This window comes from Tamandua tetradactyla, chromosome 23 (assembly GCF_023851605.1).
Source record: "Tamandua tetradactyla isolate mTamTet1 chromosome 23, mTamTet1.pri, whole genome shotgun sequence".
Taxonomy (NCBI): Eukaryota; Metazoa; Chordata; class Mammalia; order Pilosa; family Myrmecophagidae; genus Tamandua; species Tamandua tetradactyla.
Window position 1 is genome coordinate 51,424,568 of NC_135349.1, and position 26,200 is coordinate 51,450,767.

Genomic DNA, 26,200 nt, shown 5'->3' on the forward strand with positions numbered 1-26,200 from the left:
AGGGACAGGAGCAAGCAGCAGATGAGGAGCTGGTTGCAGGCTGAGCTCAGATGAGACTGAGCTACTGTTCTAGCTCCATCACTTATTTTTCATGTGACCCTGGACAAGTGACTTCACCTTCCCAAACCTCAGTTTCTCCATCTACAAGATGAAGATGATAATGGTACCAATGTCATGGACTTAAAAAAAAAACTGCCACCTGCAGCCATTCACCTGTTTCATTCGGGCACCTGACTCATAATCCCATCCCTGACTCGGGGTAGCAGTTCAAGCTCAACCAGAGACTCCCATTCCCCTATGACCACAGTGACCTGTTCAAGAATGGGTCCTTGGTCTCCACCAGGGCTAGAGAGAAACCATGAGACATACCGAAACTGTGGGGGCAGGAAAAAGTTACTTTCTTTTCTGCTGTATTTGACCTGAAGGGATGTGAGCTTGAATGACTGCAGCCCTTTTGCCACCACGACTGCTTGTGTGAGACTATCACTAAGAAGTGGGAAACAGTCAAGAGACCAAGAAAAAGATTGGACCCTGTAACACTGGTCCCCAGATCCAGCCAGGCCTAAAGCCAGCAGGACTACTCCAGGATTTTTCAGTTGCAGGAGTTGGCAAATTCCCCTTCTACTTACAAGGTTTGGTTTTCAGTCACTCAGTTGAGTCCCAATTGAGATGAGTTTGCTGTGAGGACAATGGCATAATCCATATAATTGCTTTGTACAGTATCCAGTGCACACGTCCTCAATAGCAGCAAGCTAATGCCATCATTATCGCGATGACTCTCTGTGGCCAGCCCCTGCATCTCAGGGGCTGGGCAGCAAGTGCTCGGCAGCGCCCCCTTCAGGATCTTGGGAGATCGTGCGTTTCCCGACCTGCAGACCGCTGCTCCTCTCACTTCCCAAGACTGATCCCCACAGCACCTGGCCAATATTTATGACGGCCCTCTGGCTCTCTGCGGAGCACCGAGATGGTGGAGACCTGAAAGTCAAAGTGGGCCTCCTCCCTGTGTGTTTGCTTCTCCCAGGTCAGCTCCCCATCGCCGCTCTGCCCTCTCTGCACCTGCGATGTGGTTCCACTGCCAACCGGCTCTGGGCTTCTGTTTGCTGTGGAAAAATACCAAGTTCAAAGGAAACTGCCAATCAGCCTTGACCCCTGTCTTGGCTGGCAAGGCTGCTCCTCCCCAGGCTTCTCAACCCCTCAGTCTGTCCTGCCTCCTCTGACCCTAGCTGTGGTGCGCATCCATTTATATTTCCTATTGTTCTGACCTTTTCATGTGCCAAGGCTTAAGCTTATGAAGCTGAAATGAAACATGCTAAACTGGGCTCTAACTGGGGCAATATCTCCTTCTCCCCTGCTCTCAATTTCTACAGCAGGGAGGCTGCCTGCCCCAGCCCTATGTGCCAGCCTTTTTGCTCCTGGAAATCTCTCTTTGATATCTTAGGGTGCAGAGTAAACACCAAAGCATGATAATTATACGTGTCTCTGTCTCATGGAAAGTTTCCCAGTTTCCTCTAATTTAAATCCGTCTTTGCCTATAGCTCTCAGGTAGATAACAAGGGAGAACACTTTGCAAATGGCCACGTGCTCCTCCTTACTGGGCCCTCCTCCACTTTATTTTTCTCTGTGGCATTTACCACCTTCTAATACTACCTAAGATTTACTGATTTATTTTTTCTATTTTTATTTTGGTTTTATTTTTTTCTACTTTATTTTTTTGAAACATTGGTTTTCAAAATAATCACGCAGAAAGTACAGTTACCATATACACTGCTCACTCACACAGTTGTCCTTATTATCAACACTTTACCTTAGTGTGGCACCTTCATTGCAATTGATTAAATAATATTATTATAATTATACTTTAACTATATGCCATAGTTTACATTAGGGTTCACTGGTTGTGTTGTCCAATTCTATGGTGGGTTTTTGCAATTTTATCCTGGAAACATATATACAACTTAAAATTTACCTATTTAGCTAAATTCAAATATACAATTTAGTGGTGTTAATTACATTTGCAGTAATTAAAAACAAATTCTACACCAGTTATGCATTAACTTCCCATTTCCTATCCCACCATAGCCCCTATAATCTATATTCTAATTTCTGACTATGAATTTGCATATTATTATAATAATTTCCTATAAGTGAGATCATACAATATTTGTCCTTTTGTATCCACCTCATTTCAGTCAACATGATGTCAAAGCTCATCCACATTGTTGCATGAATCAGAACTTCATTTCTTTTCACAGCTGAAAAATGTGCTATATGTGTATACCATGTTTTGTTTATCCATTCATCTGTTGATGGATACTTGGGTTGTTTCCATCTTTGGGCAATTGTGAATAATGCCTTAATGCACCATTTTCATTCCCACCAACAATCAACAAGTGTTCCTATTTCTTTACATCCTCTCCAAAAGATTTGTTTTGGTTTTTTGTTTGTTTTGTTTTGTTTTAATAGTAGCCATTCTAGTGGATATGAAAAGATACCTTTCTGTGGCTTTGATTTGTATTTCCCTAATAGCTAATGATATTGAATATCTTTTTACATACTTATTGGCCATTTGTATATCTTTGGAGAAATATCTTTTCAAGTCTTTTGCCCACTGTTAAACTGGGTCATTTGTCTTTTTATTGTTGACTTGGAGAATTTCTTTATGAATTCTGAATGTCTGTTAACAGATATGTGGCTTTCAAATATTTTCTCTCATTGTGCTGGTTGTCTTTTTACTTATGATAAAGCTCTTGGATGCACAAAAGTTTTTACTTTTGATGAAGTTTAACATCTATTTTTTCTTCTGGTTGTGTTTTTCAGGTAATGTCTAAGAAACCCTTGCAAACACAAGGTCTGAAGATGCTCCCCTATGCTTTCTCATAGAATTTTTAAAATTTGTTTTCTTACAGTTAGATATTTGGCCCATTGTGAGTTGAATTTTATATTTGGTATGAGGAAGGGATCCACCTTCATCTTTTGCATATGGATGTCCAGTTTTACCAGCACCATTTGCTGAAGAGATTATACTTTTCCCACTGAGTGGAATTGGCACCCTTGTCAAAAATCAACTGGCCACAGATGTGAGAGTTTATTTCTGAACTCTCTATTCAATTCCATTGGATTATCTGTCCTTGTGCCACCCCATGTTGTTTTGATCACTATACCTTTGCAATATGTTTTAAAATCAGGAAAGAGGAGTCTTCCAATTTTGTTCTTTTTAAAGATGATTTTGGCCATTTGGGGTCCCTTACCCTTCCATATAAATTATATGATTGGTTTTCCATTTTTGCAAAGAAGGCTGTTGGAATTCTGACTGGGATTGCATTGAATCTGTAAATCATTTTGGATGATTTACAATATTTAGTCTCTCAATCTATGAACAGGGAATGTCCTTCCTTTTATTTAGGGCTTCTTTGAGTTCTTTTGCAACATTTTGTAATTTTTCTTGTCCTCTAAATCCTTGGCTAAATTTATTCTTAGATGTTTGATTCTTTCCATTGCTATTATTAATGAAATTATTTTCTTGATTTCCTCTTCAGGTTGTTCGTCCCTAATATTTAGAAACATACTGATTTTTGCATCCTGATCTTGAACTCTGTCACTTTGCCATTTGTTTGTGAGCTCTAGTAGTTTGCTATGATTTTTTCAGGATTTTCCAGACATAGGATCATGTCATCTTGCAAATAGGGAGAGTTTTATTTCCTCTATCCAATTTTATGCCTATAATTTCTTTTTCTTGCCTAGTCTTTCTGTTTAGAAATTGCAGTACAATGTTGAATAACAGGGGCATCCTTGTCTTGTTCCTGACAAGGAAACAAAGCTTTAGAGGGAAAGCTTTCCGTCTTTTCTCATTAAGTATGATGCTAGCTATGGGCTTTTCCATATTGCCCTTTATCATGTTAGGGAAGTTTTCTTCCATTCCTAGTTTAACAGATGTTTTTATCAAGAAGGATGCTGGATTTTTTCAAATGTCTTTTCTGCATCAACTGAGATGATTATGCTTTCCCCCCTCTTCGTTCTATTAATGCAATATATTACACTGATTGATTTTCTTATGTCAATCATCTTTGCGTACCTGGGGTAAATCCCATTTGAACACGGTGTATAATTCTTTTAAAGTGCTGTTGGATTCAGTCTGTGAGTATTTTTTGGAGGATTTCTGCATCTATATTCATAAGGGATATTGGTCTGCAATTTTCTTTTCTTATGGTATCTTTATGTGGCTTTGGTATTAGAGGTATCGTCGGTCTCATAGAATATGTTAGGAAGTGTTCCCTCCTCTTCATTTTATGGAACAGTTTAAGAAGGTTTGGTGTTACTTCCTTGGAATGTTTGGTAAAATTAACCAGTGAAGCAACTGGTCCAGGGTTTCCTTTGTGGGGAGGTTTTGAATACTGACTCAATCTCTTGTTGAGATGAGATCTTCTATGTCTTCTTGAGCCAGTGTAGGTAGTTTAAATGTTTCTAGGACTTTGTACATTTCATCTAGGTTCTCTAATTTGTTAGTGTACAATTAATCATACTATCTTTTTATACTCCCTTATATTTCTGATGGGTCAGTGGTAATGTTGCCCCCTTTATTTCTGATTTTAATTATGTGCATCCTTTCCCTTTTTCTTTTCTTTGTCAGTCTAGCTAAGGTTTGTTGACTTTATTGCTCTTTTCAAAGAATCAACTTTTGGTTTTGTTGATTTTCTCTGGTTTTTTTTTTTTATTCTATATTTCATTTATATCCACTCTAATCTCTAATCTTTGTTATTTCCCTCCTTATGTTTACTTTTGGTTAGTTCATTCTTCTTTTTCTAGATTCTCCAATTGTGAGGTTAGGGCACTGATTTGAGATTTTTCTTCTTTGTTAATGTAGGATTTAGAGCTATAAATTTCCCTCTCAGCAGTGCCTTTCTTACATCCCATAAGTTTTGGTATGTATTGTTTTCATTTCCGTTCACTTAAAGTTATTTTCTAATTTCCTTGTGATTTTTTTCTTTGACCCATTGGTTGTTTAACAGTGTGTTGTTTCATTTCTACCTATTTTAGAATTTTCCATTTCTCCCTCTGTTACTGATTACTAGCTTCATTCCATTAGGGTCAGAAAAGATACACTGTATAATTTCATGTTTCTTTAATTTTTTTAGACTTTTTTGTGACCTTACATCATATGATCTATCTTGAAGATTCACCCTTATACCCAGGGGAAAATGTATATTCTGCTTCTGTTGGGTGATTATAGCTGTTTTATAGTATCATTCAATTCTTCTATTCCCTTATTGATCTCCTGTCTAGATGTTTCATCTATTATTGAAAATACTGTACTGAAGTCTCCTGTTACGAATGTATAACTTTGTATTTCTCCCTTAAATCTGTCAATATTTGCTTCATAAATTTTGGTACTATGCAATTTGACACATATATATTAATAATAGGTATGTCTTCTTGTTGAATTGACCCATTCCTCAATATAGAGTATCCTCTTCACCCTTTGGAACATTTTTCGACTTAAGGTCTGTTCTAGTTTGCAAGCTGCTGGAATGCAATATACCAGAAATGCAATGGCTTTTAAAATGGGGGAATTTATTAAGTTCCAAGTTTACAGTTCTAAGGCTGTGAAAATGTCTAAATTAAGGAAAGGCTATGAAAAAACGTCCAAATTAAAGCAACAATTAGAGGTTACCTTCACTCAAGAAAGGCCGACGAAGTTCAGAGTTTCTCTCTCAGCTGAAGGGAACATGGTAAAGTCTGCTAGCTTTCTCTCCAGGATTCTTGTTTCATGAATCTCCCCCGGGGACATTTTCTTTCTTCATCTTCAAAGGTCTCTAGCAGCATGGGCTCTAAAGCTTTTTCCAAAATGGTTCCCCCTTCAAGGGCTCCAGCAAGCACCCCACCTTGAGAGGGTGGAGACACATCTCCATGGAAACCATATAGTCACAAGTTACCACCCACAATTGGGTGGGTCACATCTCCATGGAAACAAAACAAAAGACCATACCCAGCAATACTGAATGAAGATTAAAGAACTTGGCTCTTCTGAGGTATACAACACATTAAAACCAGCACTATGTCTATTTTATCTGATATTACTATAGGTACCCCAGCTGTCTTTTGGTTACAATTTGCATAGAATGCTTTTTCCATCCTTTCACTTTCAACCTACTCATGTCTTTAAACTTAAGGTGAGTCTCTTGCAAACAGCATATAGTTGGAGCATCCTTTTTTTAAAATCTATTCTGTCAATCTCTGCCTTTTAACTGGAGAGTTTAATCCATTTATATTTAAAGTAACTACTGATAATGCAGGTCTTTCATTTGCTATTTTTGCTATTTGATCTTCATAAGTGTTATATGTTTTTGGTCCTCAATTCTTCTGCTAATATCTACTTTCATATTTATTTGACTTGTTGTAGTGTGCCATTTGAGTCCCTTCACATTTCTTTATGTATGTATTTTTCAGATACCTTCTTGTGGTTACTGTGAGGCTTAAATTTAACTTCCTCAGTCTATAAGAATCATGTTTGACTTGATTTCAACTTAATTTCAATAGCATACACATGTGCTGTTCCTATACCCCTTCATCCCCTGCCTTTTTGTTGTACTTGTTAAAAAATATATCTTCATAAATTGTATGTCCTAATCCATAGATTCATGATTTTAATGCATTTGCATTTTAGAACCTATAAGAAGTAAATGTGGAGTTACATACCAAAAAATATAATACATTAGTACTGGAATTTATAATGACCTATATGGTTACCTTTATGAGAAGTTTTTGTTTATTCCATTTCCATCCTTATCTAGTGTCCTTTCCTTTCAGTCTGAAGAATATCCTTTAGCACTGCTCATAGGGTAGGTCTAGTGGTGACGAACGCACTCACTTTTTGTTTATTTGGGAAGTCTTAATCTCTCCATCATTTTTTTTTAACATGGGCAGGCACCAGGAATCGAACCCAGGTTTCCAGCACCATGGGCAAAAATGCTGCCACTGCTCCACCATCACCCTCTCCATCATTTTTGAAAGGCAGCCTCACCAAATATAAAATTCTTGCTGGCAACTGTCTTCTTTCAGCACCTTAAATATCTTGCCCCATAGATCTCCTGTCTCTTTGGTTTCTGATGAGAAATTAGCATTTAGTCTTAGTGGTACTACCTTGTATATCTCTTGCAGCTTTTAGAGTTCTCTTCTTATCTTTGGCTCCTGACAGTGTGACTATTATGTGTCTGGGCATGGTTCTCTTCTAGATTATCCTGTTTGGGCTTTGTTGGGCTTCGTGAATGTGTATGTTCCTGCCTTTCATTAAATTTGGGATATTTTCTACATTTTCTTAAAATATTCTTGCTTCTCCTTTCTCCTTTTCTTCTCCTTTTGGGACTCCCATAATGTATATACTGATACACTTGATGGTATTTCACAGGTCTTGTAAGCTCTGTTTGCCTTCTTCCATTCTGTTTTCTTTCTGCTCCTCAACCTGAATCATTTCAATTGCCTTGTCTTTGAGTTCACTGATTCTTTCTTCTACTAGCTCCAATCTTCTGTTTGAACCCTCTAGAGAATTTTCTGTTTCAGTTTTTGTGATCCTCAACTCCAGTGTTTCTGTTTAGTTTCCTTTTTATTGAGATTCTCATATTGTTCACTTACCATTTTCCTGATACTCTTTACTTCATTCTCTATTTTCATTTACCTTTTTGAGCATACTGAGGATCATTTTTTTTAAGTCTTTCTTTGATCGTCTTTGTTGATGATTTCTGGATTTTTATCTTCTTCCCTGGAGGGTCATCATTTCCTGTTTCTTTACTTGTCTTTAATCTTTTATTGCACACTTTATATTTTAATGTATTATTTCTGGTATTTAGTCTTTAATCCATCAGTTCCTTCAGTTTGTGTCCAGCCAGTGATAGAACAGGGACTTCCTTGAGTTTCCAGGAGGTAACAAAAACAAACAAGCAACACAAAAGCTACCTTTCACACACTTTGCAACTTGACAGTGCTTTAGATGGTACTCTACTTCAGAGTTTAGTCCTCCTGTCAAGAAAATCACCTAAGGTAAAAGTGCAAGGCCCTCCTTGTCTTTTCTGAGCCTGTATCTTCTCCTGGGCACAGTAAAGATTCCATGAGCTTCTCTCACTGTTTTTAAAAGTTGTGTTTTCTTCTTTTGGCATTTGACCAGTTATTACAACCCTTTAATTGTTTTCTGGAGTTTTGAGGAAAATGGCTTTGCCAGTTTTGCTACTTGTTCAAAGATTCTCGGGGGCACCCAGGAATATCTTAGACAGTGATCTTAGCCAAATGGCCACATTGTTGGAATGCTTTTCCCACTGATTTATTTATTTATTTATTTATTTATTTATTATTGATTAAAAAAAATTAACTAACACAACATTTAGAAATCATTCCGTTCTACATATGCAATCAGTAATTCTTAATATCATCACATAGATGTACGATCATCATTTCTTAGTACATTTGCATCGATTTAGAAAAAAAAATAGCAAGACAACAGAAAAAGAAATAAAATGATAATATGGAGAAAAAATAAAAATACAAAATACAAAAATATATATATAAAAACAAACAAACAAACAAAAAAACTATAGCTCAGATGCAGCTTCATTCAGTGTTTTAACATAATTACATTACAATTAGGTAGTATTGTGCTGTCCATTTATGAGTTTTTGTATCTAGTCCTGTTGCACAGTCTGTATTCCTTCAGCTCCAATTACCCATTATCTTACCCTGTTCCTAACTCCTGATGGTCTCTGTTACCAATGACATATTCCAAGTTTATTCTCTAATGTCGGTTCACATCAGTGGGACCATACAGTATTTGTCCTTTAGTTTTTGGGAGTCTCACTCAGCATAATGTTCTCTAGGTCCATCCATGTTATTACATGCTTCATAAGTTTATTCTGTCTTAAAGCTGCATAATATTCCATCGTATGCATATACCACAGTTTGCTTAGCCACTCATCTGTTGATGGACATTTTGGCTGTTTCCATCTCTTTGCAATTATAAATAATGCTGTTATAAACATTGGTGTGCAAATGTCTGTCTGTGTCTTTGCCCTTAGGTCCTTTGAGTAGATACCTAGCAATGGTATTGCTGGGTCATATGGCAATTCTATATTCAGTTTTTTGAGGAACCGCCAAACTGCCTTCCACAGTGGTTGCACCATTTGACATTCCCACCAACAGTGGCTAAGTGTGCCTCTTTCTCCACATCCTCTCCAGCACTTGTCATTTTCTGTTTTGTTAATAATGGCCATTCTGGTGGGTGTGAGATGATATCTCATTGTGGTTTTGATTTGCATTTCTCTAATGGCCAGGGACATTGAGCATCTCTTCATGTGCCTTTTGGCCATTTGTATTTCCTCTTCTGATAGGTGTCTGTTCAAGTCTTTTTCCCATTTTGTAATTGGGTTGGCTGTCTTTTTGTTGTTGAGTTGAACAATCTCTTTATAAATTCTGGATAATAGACCTTTGTCTGATATGTCGTTTCCAAATATTGTCTCCCATTGTGTAGGCTGTCTTTCTACTTTCTTGATGAAGTTCTTTGATGCACAAAAGTGTTTAATTTTGAGGAGCTCCCATTTATTTATTTATTTCTTCAGTGCTCTTGCTTTAGCTTTAAAGTCCATAAAACCGCCTCCAATTGTAAGTTTCATAAGATATCTCCCTACATTTTCCTCTAACTGTTTTATGGTCTTAGACCTAATGTTTAGATCTTTGATCCATTTTGAGTTAACTTTTGTATAGGGTGTGAGATACGGGTCCTCTTTCATTCTTTTGCATATGGATATCCAGTTCTCTAGGTACCATTTATTGAAGAGACTGTTCTGTCCCAGGTGAGTTGGCTTGACTGCGTTATCAAAGATCAAATGTCCATAGATGAGAGGGTCTATATCTGAGCACTCTATTCGATTCCATTGGTCGATATATCTATCTTTATGCCAATACCATGCTGTTTTGACCACTGTGGCTTCATAATATGCCTTAAAGTCCAGCATCGTGAGACCTCCAGCTTCGTTTTTTTTCCTCAAGATACTTTTAGCAATTCAGGGCACCCTGCCCTTCCAGATAAATTTGCTTATTGGTTTTTCTATTTCTGAAAAATAAGTTGTTGGGATTTTGATTGGTATTGCATTGAATCTGTAAAGCAATTTAGGTAGGATTGACATCTTAACTATATTTAGTCTTCCAATCCATGAACACGGTATACCCTTCCATTTATTTAGGTCTTCTGTGATTTCTTTTAACAGTTTTTTGTAGTTTTCTTTGTATTGGTCTTTTGTCTCTTTAGTTAAATTTATTCCTAAGTATTTTATTCTTTTAGTTGCAATTGCAAATGGAATTCGTTTCTTGATTTCCCCCTCAGCTTGTTCATTGCTAGTGTATAGAAACGCTACAGATTTTTGAATGTTGATCTTGTAACCTGCTACTTTGCTGTACTCATTTATTAGCTCTAGTAGTTTGGTGTGGATTTTTCCGGGTTTTCAACGTATAGTATCATATCGTCTGCAAACAGTGATAGTTTTATTTCTTCCTTTCCAATTCTGATGCCTTGTATTTCTTTTTCTTGTCTAATTGCTCTGGCTAGAACCTCCAATACGATGTTGAATAATAGTGGTGATAATGGACATCCTTGTCTTATTCCTGATCTTAGGGGGAAAGTTTTCAATTTTTCCCCATTGAGGATGATATTAGCTTTGGGTTTTTCATATATTCCCTCTATCATTTTAAGGAAGTTCCCTTGTATTCCTATCCTTTGAAGTGTTTTCAACAGGAAAGGATGTTGAATCTTGTCAAATGCCTTCTCTGCATCAATTGAGATGATCATGTGATTTTTCTGCTTTGATTTGTTGATATGGTGTATTACATTAATTGATTTTCTTATGTTGAACCATCCTTGCATAGCTGGGATGAATCCTACTTGGTCATGATGTATAATTCTTTTAATGTGTTGTTGGATACGATTTGCTAGAATTTTGTTGAGGATTTTTGCATCTATATTCATTAGAGAGATTGGTCTGTAGTTTTCTTTTTTTGTAATATCTTTGCCTGGTTTTGGTATGTGGGTGATGTTGGCTTCATAGAATGAATTAGGTAGCTTTCCCTCCACTTCAATTTTTTTGAAGAGTTTGAGCAGAGTTGGTACTAATTCTTTCTGGAATGTTTGGTAGAATTCACATGTGAAGCCATCTGGTCCTGGACTTTTCATTTTGGACAGCTTTTGAATGACTGATTCAATTTCTTTACTTGTGATTGGTTTGTTGAGGTCATCTATTTCTTCTTGAGTCAAAGTTGGTTGTTCATGCCTTTCTAGGAACTTGTCATTTCATCTACATTGTTGTATTTATTAGCGTAAAGTTGTTCATAGTATCCTGTTATTACCTCCTTTATTTCTGTGAGGTCAGTGGTTATGTCTCCTCTTCCATTTCTGATCTTATTAATTTGCATCCTCTCTCTTCTTCTTTTTGTCAATCTTGATAAGGGCCCATCAATCTTATTGATTTTCTCATAGAACCAACTTCTGGTCTTTTTGATTTTCTCTATTGTTTTCATGTTTTCAATTTCATTTATTTCTGCTCTAATCTTTGTTATTTCTTTCCTTTTGCTTGCTTTGGGGTTAGTTTGCTGTTCTTTCTCCAGTTCTTCCAAGTGGACATTTAATTCCTGAATTTTTGCCTTTTCTTCTTTTCTGATATAGGCATTTAGGGCAATAAATTTCCCTCTTAGCACTGCCTTTGCTGCGTCCCTTAGGTTTTGATATGTTGTGCTTTCATTTTCATTCACCTCGAGATATTTACTAATTTCTCTTGTAATTTCTTCCTTGACCCACTCGTTGTTTAAGAGTGTGTTGTTGAGCCTCCACGTATTTGTGAATTTTCTGGCACTCTGCCTATTATTAATTTCCAACTTCATTCCTTTATGATCTGAGAAAGTGTTGTGTATGATTTCAATCTTTTTAAATTTGTTGAGGCTTGCTTTGTGACCCAGCATATGGTCTATCTTTAAGAATGATCCATGAGCACTTGAGAAAAAGGTGTATCCTGCTGTTGTGGGGTGTAATGTCCTATAAATGTCTGTTACGTCTAGCTCATTTATTGCAATATTCAAATTCTCTGTTTCTTTATTGATCCTCTGTCTAGATGTTCTGTCCATTGATGAGAGTGGTGAATTGAAGTCTCCAACTATTATGGTAGATATGTGTATTTCCCTTTTCAGTGATTGCTGTGTATTCCTCACGTATTTTGGGGCATTCTGATTCAGTGCATAAATATTTATGATTGTTATGTCTTCTTGTTTAATTGTTCCTTTTATTAGTATATAGTGTCCTTCTTTGTCTCTTTTAACTGTTTTACATTTGAAGTCTAATTTGTTGGATATTAGTATAGCTACTCCTGCTCTTTTCTGGTTGTTATTTGCATGAAATATCTTTTCCCAACCTTTCACTTTCAACCTATGTTTATCTTTGGGTCTAAGATGTGTTTCCTGTAGACAGCATATGGAAGGATCCTGTTTTTAGTCCATTCTGCCAGTCTATGTCTTTTGATTGGGGAATTCAGTCCATTAACATTTAGAGTTATTACTGTTTGGATAATATTTTCCTCTACCATTTTGCCTTTTGTATTATATATATCATATCTGACTTTCCTTCTTTCTACACTCTTCTCCATACCTCTCTCTTCTGTCTTTTCATATCTGACTCTAGTGCTCCCTTTAGTATTTCTTGCAGAGCTGGTCTCTTGGTCACAAATTCTCTCAGTGACTTTTTGTCTGAAAATGTTTTAATTTCTCCCTCATTTTTGAAGGGCAATTTTGCTGGATATAGAAGTCTTGGTTGGCAGTTTTTCTCTTTTAGTAATTTAAATATGTCATTCCACTGTCTTCTAGCTTCCATGGTTTCTGCTGAGAAATCTACACATAGTCTTATTGGGTTTCCCTTGTATGTGATGAATTGTTTTTTTCTTGCTGCTTTCAAGATCCTCTCTTTCTCTTTGACCTCTGACATTCTAACTAGTAAGTGTCTTGGAGAACGCCTATTTGGGTCTATTCTCTTTGGGGTGCGCTGCACTTCTTGGATCTGTAATTTTAGGTCTTTCATAAGAGTTGGGAAATTTTCAGTGATAATTTCTTCCATTAGTTTTTCTCCTCCTTTTCCCTTCCCTTCTCCTTCTGGGACACCCACAACATGTATATTTGTATGCTTCATATTATCATTCAATTCCCTGAGCCCCTGCTCAAATTTTTCCATTCTTTTCCCTATAGTTTCTGTTTCTCTTTGGATTTCAGATGTTCCATCCTCCAGTTCACTAATTCTATCCTCTGTATCTTTAAATCTACCATTGTAGGTTTCCATTGTTTTTTTCATCTCTTCTACTGTGTCTTTCAATCCCATAAGTTCTGTGATGTTTTTTCAGACTTTCCATTTCTTCTTTTTGTTCATCCCATGTCTTCTTCATGTCCCCCCTCAATTTATTGATTTCATTTTTGAAGAGGTTTTCCATTTCTGTTCATGTATTCAGAATTAGTTGTCTCAGCTCCTGTATCTCATTTGAGCTATTGGTTTGTTCTTTTGACTGGACCATATCTTCAATTTTCCTGGTGATTTTTTATTTTTTGCTGGCGTCTGGGCATTTAATCAGATTTCCCTGAGTGTGGGACCCAGCAGGTTGAAAGACTTTCCTGTGAATTCTCTGGGCTCTGTTTTTCTTATCCTGTCCAGTATGTGGTGCTTGTCTGCCTGCGGGTCCCACCAGCAAAAGATGTTGTGGCTCCTTTAACTTTGGAAGACTCTCGCTGCTGGGTGTGTGGTGGAGACAGAGGAAAGGTTGTAGGTTGGTTTTAATGGCTTCAAATTGTGAAGTCCTGGGATCTGAATTCCTTGAGAGAGGGATTCCACCTGAGTTGCGTTTCACCCCTCCCGCGGGGAAGGTTCAGGTGGTAGAGAGCCCTGAAAGCAGCCTGTTTCTGCATTCGGGGCAGTTGCAACCTGTGTAATCCCAGCGCTGAGCCCAGAGGCAACAAAGCCTTCATAGAAACATCCGCAGAAGGCTCTGTTTCGCCCCCTTTCCTCTTTTTCAGTTAGCCCAATTGGCGACTTCTGCCTTGATCAGTTTTGCCTGAGCTGAGGGCCTATTTTCAGTAGTCAGAAGTTGTTTATTAATGCCGCTATTGATGTTAGGTTGGGCTCAGTCTCAACTACTGTTGGAAACTCTTTCCTTTCCCTCCGGGAAATCGCATGTGGGGGAGGGTCGCCAGCCGCCGCGGCTTGGGGAACCGCTGTTCTGAGGCTCCCAGCCAGCCCAGGAAGCCGCACGTGGGGGAGGGGCACCAGCCGCCGCGGCTTGGAGAACCGCTGTTCTGAGGCTCCCAGCCAGCCCGGGAAGCTGCGCGTGGGGGAGGGGCGCCAGCCGCCGTGGCTTGGGGAACTGCCGATCCAAAGCTCCCAGCCGGCCCAGGAAGCTGCGTGCGGGAGGCCGCTGCGGCTTGGGGAACCGCCAATCCAAGGTTCCAGCTGGCCCAGGAAGCCGCGTGTGTGGAAGGGGCTCTGGTCGCCAGCCACCGCAGCTTGGGGAACCGCCGCTCCAAGGTTCCCAACCAGCCCGGGAAGCCGCGTGTGTGGAAGGGGCTGCGGTCGCCGGCCACCGCGGCTTGGGGAACCGCTGCTCCGAGGCTCTCAGCTGGCCCGGGAAGCCATGCATGGGGGAGGGGCGCCGGCCGCCGCGGCTTGGGGAACTGCCGATACAAAGCTCCTAGCCGGCCCAGGAGGGAGGGAGGGGCTCCGGCCGCCAGCCGCCGCGGCCCGGGGAAGTGCATGCCTCTCAGGGACCTCACTGCAGTGGAGTCTCTTAGCCGGTCCAGCCAGTCCAGAATGGGGTACGCTGTGTGTTTGGTCTGTGTCGTGGCTCCGGGAGCTGTTCTGTACTGTTTCTAGTTCTTTAGTAGTTGTTCTGGAGGAAGAACTAAGACCCGTGCGCCTTACTGAGCTGCCATCTTCTCCGGAAGTCTATTTATTTATTTTTTATATTTTATTTTTTGCATGGGCAGGCACTGGGAATTGAACCTGGGTCTCTGGCATGGCAGGTGAGAACTCTGCCTGCTGAGCCATCATGGCCAACCCCCCACTGATTTTTTTTAATTGTCTGTTTCTTTTTTCCTCTCTACTAGAATGAAATCTTTGTAATGCCAGAGATGCTTGCCTGTTTTGCCCACTGCTATATTCCCAGTACCTATAACACAGTCTGGTACACAGAACTTTGCATATATATTCTCAACAAATATGCATGGAATGTTGAATATTTCATTGGGACCAGTCTCAGTGCCCATATTGGAAAACAAGCCCCCTCTTATTCATTCTCTTTCCTTTCTCCCTTTTTTTCATTCTCCCTTGCATAAAGAATTATTATATACATACTATGTAATACATACTATGTGCTAGGAGCTTTTTAGTTCCTGAGGAACCATCAAGAAGCAAAAGAGACACAGTTCCCACGTTTAAGGATCTTACAACACACAGGAGAAGATGACACATAATCTAACCAAGAAGGAAAACAATAATGAAGAGTTAGAAGTAGCCCAGGATGTTTGGGGAACACAGCATAGAGAAGCTTTGTCTAATCTTGGGGTTCAAGTAAGGCCTCAGGAGGAAGGGACATTTGTGGTGAGACCTGGTGGGGGGTAAGGAGGATTAGCATGTCTTCTTCAGAGGGAAGGAAGCCCACAGAGAGCCAGTCCTATAATGATTGCATTCCATCTTCCTTTGTTTTTGCTTCAAAGTTGACATTCTCCAAGCCCCTTTAGCTAGGTTTAGATTAACCAATTGATTTCAGCAGAAGCTAATGCACGGCATTTCACCATGATGTATTTATAGCATAGTCATAAATAAATCCTGGTTCACATGCTATACGCCCTCAAAATTCACATGGTTCTAATGGATAATCTGAAGTTAAGCTGCAAACAATGGGAGGTGCTTCATAACTCCTTTATTTATTTTTTTTTAATTATTTTACTTAAAGTATGTAAGTCAGTGGTTTTAAGTTTGTTCAGAATTGTGCAACCATCGCTATAATCATAAACTCTATATAATGGATATGCTGGTAGAGAAACTCCAAGTGCTCTTTATCCAATGAGAAATACCAATTTACTGATATACAAAGAACAGGAGAAAGTTACTCAAAGAGAAGGGTAAAGTGGGAAATTGTATAGGCAATGTTCAGTCAAAATATTTTTTTCCAGAATTCTTTTTTGAAAACACTACAGGTCTTGTGTAATAACACTGCTTGTTGATGTATGACATCCAACAAAAAGTACACTAATGTTGGACCCCAAGTAAATTGTGGGGAATGCAAGGTGCCCATCTTTGCACCATTGTCAACCCTGTTTCACCAGAGAGGAGCTTGAGAAAAAAAAAGGGAGAGAGGGACTAAGAATCACAGAAAGAAGGATGAGGATAGAGAGAGAGGCAGAGGAGGATAAGGAGAGAGAAAAGGAGGTTGGGAAGGAGAGAGAGAGAAGGATGGAGATAGAGGGGGAATGAGAGTGGGAGGGAGGGAGAGAGAAAGAAAGAGGGAAAAAGAGAGTTTGAAAAAGAGACAAGAAGACAGATTCACAGACACACAAACAGATGGAAAGAAAGGCAGAGATACAAAGAGACAGACATACACAGATGGAGAGAGGGGAGGGGATAGAAAGCAGCACAAAGAGACAGAGACAGACTATCAGAGAGACACAGGCACAGGAAAATATGGAGAGACACAGATAGTGAACTTAAAAAATAAAATATTGAGGCAAACATCTCTGCTGCATCCATCTTGAACCCTTCCAGTGAGGTACGAAAAGCTCCTGCCTGCCCCTCCAGTACATCTAGGAAACTGAGTGGGAGATCCCTTCTCTCATTAAGAAACAGGAAGGGGTCTAGGGGAAGAGGGAGCAGAAGCTGGAACAAGAAGCAGCCCCATATGGCCGTGGGTGGCTGAATCACACCTCCCTGGGTGTTGCTCTGGTGCACTTTTAAGAAAAGTGAAAAAGATTGAAGGGAGAATCACTTTAGATGGTGCTATGTTGTCTGATTCTGAAACAAAGGAGACAGCCCAGAATCTCCAAGCCAGTACCCTGTACTTCCCCAAACACAGGCCCCAGCATCCCTCCAGGATGCCAGGTTCACTTCACTTCATCCCTGCACAAAATAAGTAAAGGGATGTTGGGTGACCAGATCTGTGACTAAGAGGTAAAGAGTCACTGCTTGGTTATACATAACCCTGCAGCCCATTACCACCTTCATAGACAGTAATTAAGGTAGATAAATGAAATCATGATGTCAAAATCTTTTGTGAACTTTAAAGCCTAGCACATCACGGTCATTTTTCCCTTTGTACAAAGGAAGATCGATATATATGAATCTCAGCTTCAAAGAGAACATTTATACCTACGGCTTCCCCTCCATCTGGTACACTCATATGTAATGAACATAGACACAGTTGCCTGAACAAGGTTCATGTGGGTTCTCATACATTTACATTGACAGGCAACACACATTGACGCTTAGTAATCAGAACAGGAGAATGGTAGAGGTGGGGCAGCAAGAGAGGAATCAAGGCTGTGGCAGGACAGGAAAGTTACACTCAGGGCAGCGCTGGAAAGAGAAGGCTGGTGAAAGGGAAGAAAGATGCTTTTCTAATACCAAAGCCTTGGGCATCCCTGCTACCGGTTAGGAGGGATCTGAGATGGGATTGAGAACAGAGCCAGGTGATGTTCCTGCTCTGTTCTGTAGCGTTTTAGGTCTAACACTGTCTGGGTTTGAGGAAAAGCTACAGGAACTAGGAAATGTGGAGGAGTTTGAAGGCTACTCCTTGATGCCAAGGGACTGTCCAAGCACCTCCTTTCAATGAACTGGGGTGTGGAATTATTAAAAGGTGATTTCAAGTTTTTTTCTTAGCCAAGACCAATATCTCTATGACCACAGAAGCAAAAAGCATGGATACCAAAGAACTAGGGAAAACAGGATAAACAATTTTTTTTTAAAAATAGCCCCTACTCAACCCTATCACTGTGGACTGCACATAGTGTTTCCATGGGGTGTCTTACTTGGAGACGTATTCTTTTCTCTCTCTTCATTCTTTGCAGTCAGTTAGGTTCAATCAAATTTAACTTCATGTCTACTACCTGCCAAATCCTGTGTTATGCCCTTGGGTTACAGAGCAGACTAGTCTGTAGTCCCTGCCTTGGACGGGTTCACTGTGCAGTGTGGATATTCAATACAAAGTCACTCAAGAATCACTTACATGCAAGCTTAGAAGCTTGGCACCAAATAGGAAGAATGTCATACAAATGCACCTTAAACTGGTTCTGAATTCAATGGATTTAAGTGAGATTATAAGTTTAGCTGAAGATCAAAAGCTGATACTACCTCTTTGCAATGGCAAGTTTCCATGGGGCTCAGTGGGAATCAGGTTTCAGTAGGGATTAAGGCATTTGGTCTTTGACTTGACAAGTTACTCACCAGCAAGCCCCAGCAGGTAAGAAGTATATTAAGCCAGGCAGTGGTTGAAGAAGGAGTTTCTTACAGCTCTACATAGTACAGGAAAGTATCTAGGGAAAGGCTAGGCCATCGGTAAAGATAGGGTTGGGAAGGAGGGGTGTTCTAGTTTGCTAGCTGCCAGAATGTGATATATCAGAATGGAACGGCTTTTAAAAATGGGAATTTAATAAGTTGCTAGTTTACAGTTCTAAGGCTGTGGAAATGTCCAAATTAAAGCAAACCTATAAAAATGTCCCAATTAAGGCACCAACATGAGGTTACCTTCACTCAAGAAAGGCCGGTGAAGTTCAGGGTTTCTCTCAACTGGAGAGGCACATGGTGAACATGGCAATGTCTGCTAGATTTCTCTCCAGGCTTCTTCTTTCATGAAGCTCCCCCAGGGGCATTTTCCTTCTTCAGCTCCAAAGGTCTTTGGCTGCGTGGGCTTTTGTAGTTCTCATGGCTCTCTGCCACCTCCAGGGCACACGTTCAACCCCTCCACGTGGTGGCAACCAGACTCTCCCCAATCCCCAAGGAATGTGCTCCACCCTCTCCGATGCCTGAGATGGCACAACTCTTCCACAGCGATGAGGTGGAAGGCCCATCCTCAGCCTTCAGGGAAAACTCACCCTCTCCATGTGTTTGGTGGGTCTGCTCTCCTGGCCTGAGGCATCTGGACTTCAGACCCCAGCCTCTATGGTTCTTCCTCTGAAGACATTTTACTGTCACATTTTTTCTTTTCTGAGCCCCCCCACCCCCAGTTAACTGGCAGTGGTTCAATCTCAAAAGGGGACATTTTTTGTTTATTTTAAAAGTCAGGTTTATTAAAGTATAATTTATACCCAGTAAAATTTCCCCTTTTTTAGTTATACGATTGGATGAGTTTTGACAAATATATAGTTATCTATATCTGTCACAATAAAAACAGAATATTTCCATCATCCTAAAGAATCTGCCCTAAGTCAACTTTTTTAGGTGCTAATTGCAGGCAATGCTCTTAATCAGAGAGAGAATAGTCCAGTCTTTACAAGCCTTTACATGTATTTTGGATAGGTAAAGATATCATTAAGGACTTAAAACCCCATTTTTTGTGAATAATCTCCATGAGGGCAAGGAACCAGTCTGGCTGGCTCCCCACTGTATCCACAGGGCCCAGCAGACTGTTTGGGACAAAAGGAAATAAATGGACAAAGAATAGATAAGATTGATTTGGGTTCATTTAAAGATTAGGAACTAGTTATTCATTGTCAAAAGGGGTATTATTGTTTGTATCAGTTTTACCAATACAGAAACTGCAGCTCAGAAAGGCCTAGTCACACACAGCTAGAATTCTAACCATTATCTGCCTGACCCCAAAGACTGTGCCTTTTCCCCCATGCCTTACTGCCTTCTCCCATTTCTGTGAAATCTGACCAATACCCCACAACTTCCTCCTATTCCCCACTTGAGTCTCCTGTAGAAATAGCCACATTACCAAGGAGGATTCTTGCTCCTGAGTTGCTTTATGCCTTCCTGGGCTGGGAATCTTTTGTCCAGCAGTCGTTGTTAGTTTCTGTAATTTTAATGAGGAATGGATGCTCCCCCTTGGCTCCAGGTCTTTGAACTCTTGAATTTTAATAACCAACTCCACTGATGATTTAAAAATTTCAAGGTAGGAATTAGCAGAAAATTCCATATTTCATAGATGCTGAATTGGACTATTATCTCCAGGCAGCAGGTGCCAATTTTCTATCAAATGGTGAAATGCCATAATTATCAGTAGAATTCCATTCAAATTCTAAAAGTAGATAAATAACCAATGGGAATATCATTTATTCATTAGAATATAAAGAAAAGGAAAAATATGACCCAGTTCATGGCTGCAATGAAGCTGCTTTGCAGGGAAATACCCAGCTCACTGATGCCGTTTAAGGGATTCTAGATTCATTAAGCTCTGAGGATTGGCAGGAGAGATGGGCTTCCATTAAACACCTGAATAGAAGAGATAATGGGCCACTGATTGAGAGGCTAATGCACAAAATGCAGAGTTGCCTTCTTATTTTTTCTTGTGGTATACAGAAAGGCACATATATATCTGGAAAATGACTGGTGACTTCCTCCCTCTTCTCATTTATAGTTCCTTGAAGACCTTTACCATCTAGCCCTATCTTCCATACCCACCTTGCTTCTTGCTCTTTTCAGCACATCATGGTCTACAGATGCACAGGGGCATTTCTTCCTCTATAGCACTCCCTCTCTCACCTACAGAGATTTCCCCTTGCCTTTGATGATTCAGATTACATAGCCAGTCCCTGCATTCTTGAGCTTTACATGTCAAATGCAGAAGGAAGGTAACCTCTCTAACTCTTCACTCTGGGCTCAGACAACCAGGGATCATATCCTGATGGCATTACTCCTTTTGGTCTATTTCTTCCTCTGAAAAATGGGAATAATTGTAGTACCCACCCCGTAAGACATGTGAGAATTAACTGAGATACTACCACAGGTAAAGTTTTTCAGCAAATATAAAGTATTTGGTAAACACTGATGTAAATTGTGATGATGATGATGACAGTGATGATTGTGATGGTGATGATTATAGTGATGGTAATGACAATGGTGATGGGGGTGGTGATGGCAGTGGTTATGGTGATGGCAATGATGGTGACAATGATGAAGCTGGTGATTATGGTGATGATGATGACACAGATGGTGATGGTGGTGGTAATGGTGATGATGACTGTGGTGGTGGTGATGGTGGTGGCAGTGGTGGTAATTATTTTAACCCAAGGAGAGAAATAAACTTGTTGGTCAAATCCAGGACAATGATAGAACCACTGACTTATTAAAAATTTTAGTGCTGCATGGGACCAAAGATGGAAGATGTTACACAGTTCTCTGTTTCCCACAGATCCTCTGAGGCTGAGAGGCCAACTCCACTCTAGGCTTAGAGGCAAATATTCACTCCTTTTATGTGCCTCTCTGGATTACTTACCTCTGGCATGAGAGGGTATAGGCTTTTTTCTCTAGGGTACTGAATCCTCAAGGATCAGGCCCGGACATTGGGAAGAAATGAGCAATAAAACTTGTGGTTAGCTTCTGATTAAGGCCATGTAGGATTGCCATGTTTTGATGGACATTGCAGACTGGTTGTCTCAATCATCATCTCCTTCTATTGTTCCTTCCTCTACTGCCAAGGCCAGAAACCTAAAGACTAAGTTCCCCAAATTCCTTTGCAGATGAATTCTGTGAATAATTTAGGGCTCTTATCAGATGCACTTTTGAGATACATGAATTGGGACTGAGTGGAGTCCTGCCATTCCAATAGTATTGTAAGCCCCTAAAACCTAGTCATCAGTCCTTATACTTAGTTAAACTAACTGGAATGGTATCTAGTGTCTGTCACTGAACCCTAATTGATATACAGACATAAGAAACAAAACTCTTCACATAGCCCAGCCAGCTTCCTGAGTGTAGTTTGTGAATATTTTCCTCCTTGCTTGAGATTTGAGTAGAGGGGGTAGCGGGAGGAAAGATGCAAGTATTCTTGAGTTCCCTATAATAATATTGAAGCTTCTTGTGGGATAGAGCAGTTCTCGGTTTCTATGTGCTACTCCCAGAATGACTGTGTTGTTATTTACGTCCCCTAAATGCAATCCATTTACTTACCAGATGCTCAACCGAAAAAAAAAAAAAAAAAAGTAATCTGTTTCTTGGATGGAAGAAAAACTAGCTGTACTAGATTCCAACTTTGCAACCTTCAAGAGAAAATTGATTTGTGAATGTTTTTGCCACCAGCTCTGATTTAGAACTTAACTTTAAAGGTATAATGCATCCCCTTGGAAGGTAGATATTAGTATCTCCATTTGACAGATGACAAAATTGAAGGACAGGAAGTCTAAGTCTTTTTCCGAAGTTTGTAAGTGATAGATTTGGTCTGCCCATCTCCCAAGTCTATGTTCTGAATCACAATTATATTAATTTTTTTCTTTGTTCCTTTCCCTTCTTCTCCCCACACCCTGATGTACTCAGTTAACTAGAGTCCTCAGCAATGGCAAGTTCTCAACAAAGGATCATTGTCTCCATGAACCTTTTGCAACCCAGGTGGACCATGCAAGTGTTGGGATGATTTCAGGATTCTCATTGGTCAGTGGAGACATTTGGCAGGAGTCAGGGCTATGCAGGTAAGGTTTACCCTGTCATTGTTTCTCAACATCAGTTTAAAGTGAGATAATGTTGAGCCTTGGCAACCACTGATGAAAAGAGGTTTGTTAAGTACAGACTTTTGGCCAGGATGAGCAGACTTACAGGTGATCTTGGAACTTTGCTAAAGGTGGAGAGGAAGGAAAGGAGGTCATTACACATAGTGGTAGGGAGCTCTCAGGAACCTCACATGGAGATCTTTGTGTGTCAAAAACGGAACCTTATTTCAGGTGGCTCTTGACCATGTGGAAGGTAAAGACAATCAGAAGTTCAAAGTGGGAGATTCTCAGAGTGAACTGCCAAGCCATCCCAGGGACCCAGATGCCTCACACAGGTCAGGCACAGCACTCAGAGATGATAAAGGACAGCAGGAAATGGTGCTCCCCACATTCTCCTTCCAAAGCCACAGGGACCTTCATGGTCCCATAGAAGCCAAGTGGGAAGGGCAGGTGTGTGCCTCCTCACAAGGCCCTCGCTCCAGGAGAATGAATTCCTCCCAGTATAGATTTCTTCCCTTGAGCCAGCATTCCAGGAACTTCCTTAACAGATGCAAATACTTTCACAGAAATCCTATCAAGTCATTCCTTTGCTCAGAGGAGTTTCTACTTGGGAATGGTTCAGTTTAAGAGTTTCTAATGAGTATGAATAAAAAGCAAAATCGGTTTTCACATCAAAGTTTGAATTTGGGGCCAGGTATAAAAAAAGAGTCCCTACCCACTGCCCTTGGGCAATTTGAAAACATTTCTGAGCCTCAATTTCCTTAACAGTAAAATAGCAATAAAAATAGTATCTATTTCATTGGGTTACTGGGAGAAGTTTAGTTGATAGAGTAAAACACTCAATGCATAAAAGGGCATAACACTACGACACATACTATATTATATTGTTGTTATTATTGATGATAAGAAAATATTTATAATGATAATGTGCCATAATTTTAGCAATTATATTATTGACCATAATATCTAAAGTTATTAGTATTGCCAGTAATATACTATAGCTATAAACATGATAATGATGTAATAACATTAGTTTCAAGGTCAAGAGCAAAGCAGACAAAGAGGAATGAAGTGGCAGAGTCCTTTCTCTGGGGCTCTGGGCTCTGGGCTCTAAGACTTGCATGAGGACTTTGCCTGTAGACAAATACTTGTCCAGATAAGTAGGGTCACTGCAGAGTAGAGGAGAATGGGTCAAAGAAGGTAGCTTCCTTGGCATTGGAGGGTCATTGTCTAAAGTAGGGCAGGGGGAGAGTGCCAGGTGAGAGAAGAGGTTTAAGTGATCCAGGCCATTCAGCAGTATTTTGTTTAGTGAGAGACAGGCATCACACAGTCTATGAACAGAAGGCCAGGCCTGACAAATTTGTTTGAGGTCTCTGAATATGTCCCAGAATTGGGAGACAGTGGTTCCATAATGGGCAATTTAACTGTATTTCAGGAAAGCACCTGATCTATTATGTCAAAACTGATTGATTCACAAAGGCTGAAATGGTGCTTTAGGGGAGGGAAATTCAAGTAGGGCCTAAGGAGTTTAAATTGGAGAACCTATTTTACCTGAATAAAAAGCCCTTTAAAAAAGAACAAAGTTGGAGAACATAAAAGGGAGGGTAGAAGAAGCAGGATTCATGCTTGCTTTGGAAGACAATGGAATGGAAGGCCCCACTTTTTAAGGAGAGAGCCTTTTGTGACCCACCTCAGGAATGCATTTTTTGCATGTAGTGAGATATGGTGAAACCTACTAAGCAAACAATTCAGCAAATGCTGAGAATTGACTCCTACCTGCAGTTACCCTGCTAAATCCAGCAGCCTCATTATGCCAGGTGCCAGCCAAGAGGCTGAGACCTGGAGACCTGGCATCCTAGACAAATCCTGAGGGGGGAAGACAGGTGGGTAGTACCACCCCATGCCAGGTGGTGACTGTAGCTGGCCTCATCACCTGTGCTAACAGGTAAGCAAACAAAAAGCTATTCCAACAGATCTGCCACATCCCAGCTGCATGATTGTGGGCCTAGAATTGCCTCTCCAAGAGGTCTCCTTATTTGGAAAATTGAGATCATATTGTCATTCTTGCAGGTTCAAAGAAGAGGGCCACAGACAATTCCTTGGCCATGGAGATTTTTGGTGTGCTCATTAACCAGCATGCTGTCCTCCCCTGGGATGTATATCAGGCCTTCTGGAGGAACCCCCTGTGCCTTGGCGTCCCTATTGCCCAGTCTACACATACTCTTCTTCCAAAACCAATTTAACTATGCTGATGTCATTCAGTATACATGGCACAGATCATAGAGAATCCATGTGGAAGCTCACAGGAAGTGACTTTCTCAGAGACAATTCAGGATAAGAAAGGCAATTAACAGTGTTTACTTTTCAAAGAAGGGGGTGGTATCACCAACCTCACCCCAACAGGGTGCTGGGTACTTGGTAGGTATGCAGAACTTGTCAAAACCTTTCCTCTTTCCTTATTTTCTATCATTTCATCCAATGCTCTCTGTGTGATAGGAGGGGGAACAACCATGCCTACTTTAGAAACAAGAGTGACTAGCACTAATATGGCATTTACTTTGAGCATGCATGAGTATCACTACTCTTCCCACACCCATGTTGACTGCAGTCAAGGGAACTGAAGCACAGAGAAGTCAAACAGCTTACCCCAAGCAGGCAGTGGAGCCAGGATTCAAACCCCAGCAGTTTGGATTGAGAATTCTTATTATCCTGCCTCCCTAAAGATGCAGAAATGGTGATCCAAGGAGAGTCAGTTTGCCCTTGCAGGTCCTGAAGGCTGTACTGGACCTCAATATCCACTCTCCAAACAGCAGTCACAGCCAGCCTTGTTCCATAACCCCAAAGAGCCTTTTGGTGAGCAAGGGACCGGGTTTGCCCTCTCTGATAACCATCCCAGACACAGGACTTTATTTTCAGGCTCTCCCAGGTTCTCTCTGGGCCTTTACTCAGGTCAAACTCACCACTCCAAAGAATTAATTTTATCTAAATTATACTAAGACCTTCACAAAGAGATATCTACTCTCCTTTTTACATAAAACAAGCTTAGGAGCACAATGCAATGCACAGTTTTCCATCTTTCCACAAAGAGGTAGGGGGGAAGAAAAACATTTAAAATGATGGATAGACCAGCTGCACACTCATGCACACACACACATACTTACACACATGCACACAAATGGTTTTGCTAACATTGGGATCAGTAAACTAACTTCCTTCTCTTCTGAATTTGGCACATGTAAAACAAAGGCATGTGCACTCACACACAATAAAGGAAAATATGGATAACAGGAAGAGTTGATGGGAATGGAAGGGAGAGCTGGGTCCTAGAAGCCTTCTTAGAAGCAACATTTAAGCTGAGACCTGATGGATGATTAAAAGTAAGCCAGGATTGGGCAATGCGCCAGTGGCTCAGCGGCAGAATTCTTGCCTGCTGTGCCAGAGACCTGGGTTCGATTCCCAGAGCCTGCCCAGCCAACAAAAAAGAAGTAAGCCAGGATCAACAATGCCATCCTGA

General features: G+C 40.3%; 1 protein-coding gene and 1 long non-coding RNA gene across 4 annotated transcripts in view; one reads left to right on the forward strand and one right to left on the reverse strand.

Annotated features, from left to right (window-relative positions):
• Positions 1-26,200, reverse strand: part of RBFOX1 (RNA binding fox-1 homolog 1) — a 2,222,576-nt gene that overhangs the window by 1,760,664 nt on the left and 435,712 nt on the right. The window lies entirely within an intron of this gene.
• Positions 5,961-26,200, forward strand: part of LOC143667545 (uncharacterized) — a 57,761-nt gene continuing 37,521 nt past the window's right edge. For both annotated transcript variants that reach the window (XR_013168090.1, XR_013168089.1), the window contains exons 1-2: positions 5,961-6,026; positions 22,517-22,668. This is a non-coding gene — a long non-coding RNA (uncharacterized LOC143667545). The remainder of the gene's footprint in view (positions 6,027-22,516; positions 22,669-26,200) is intronic.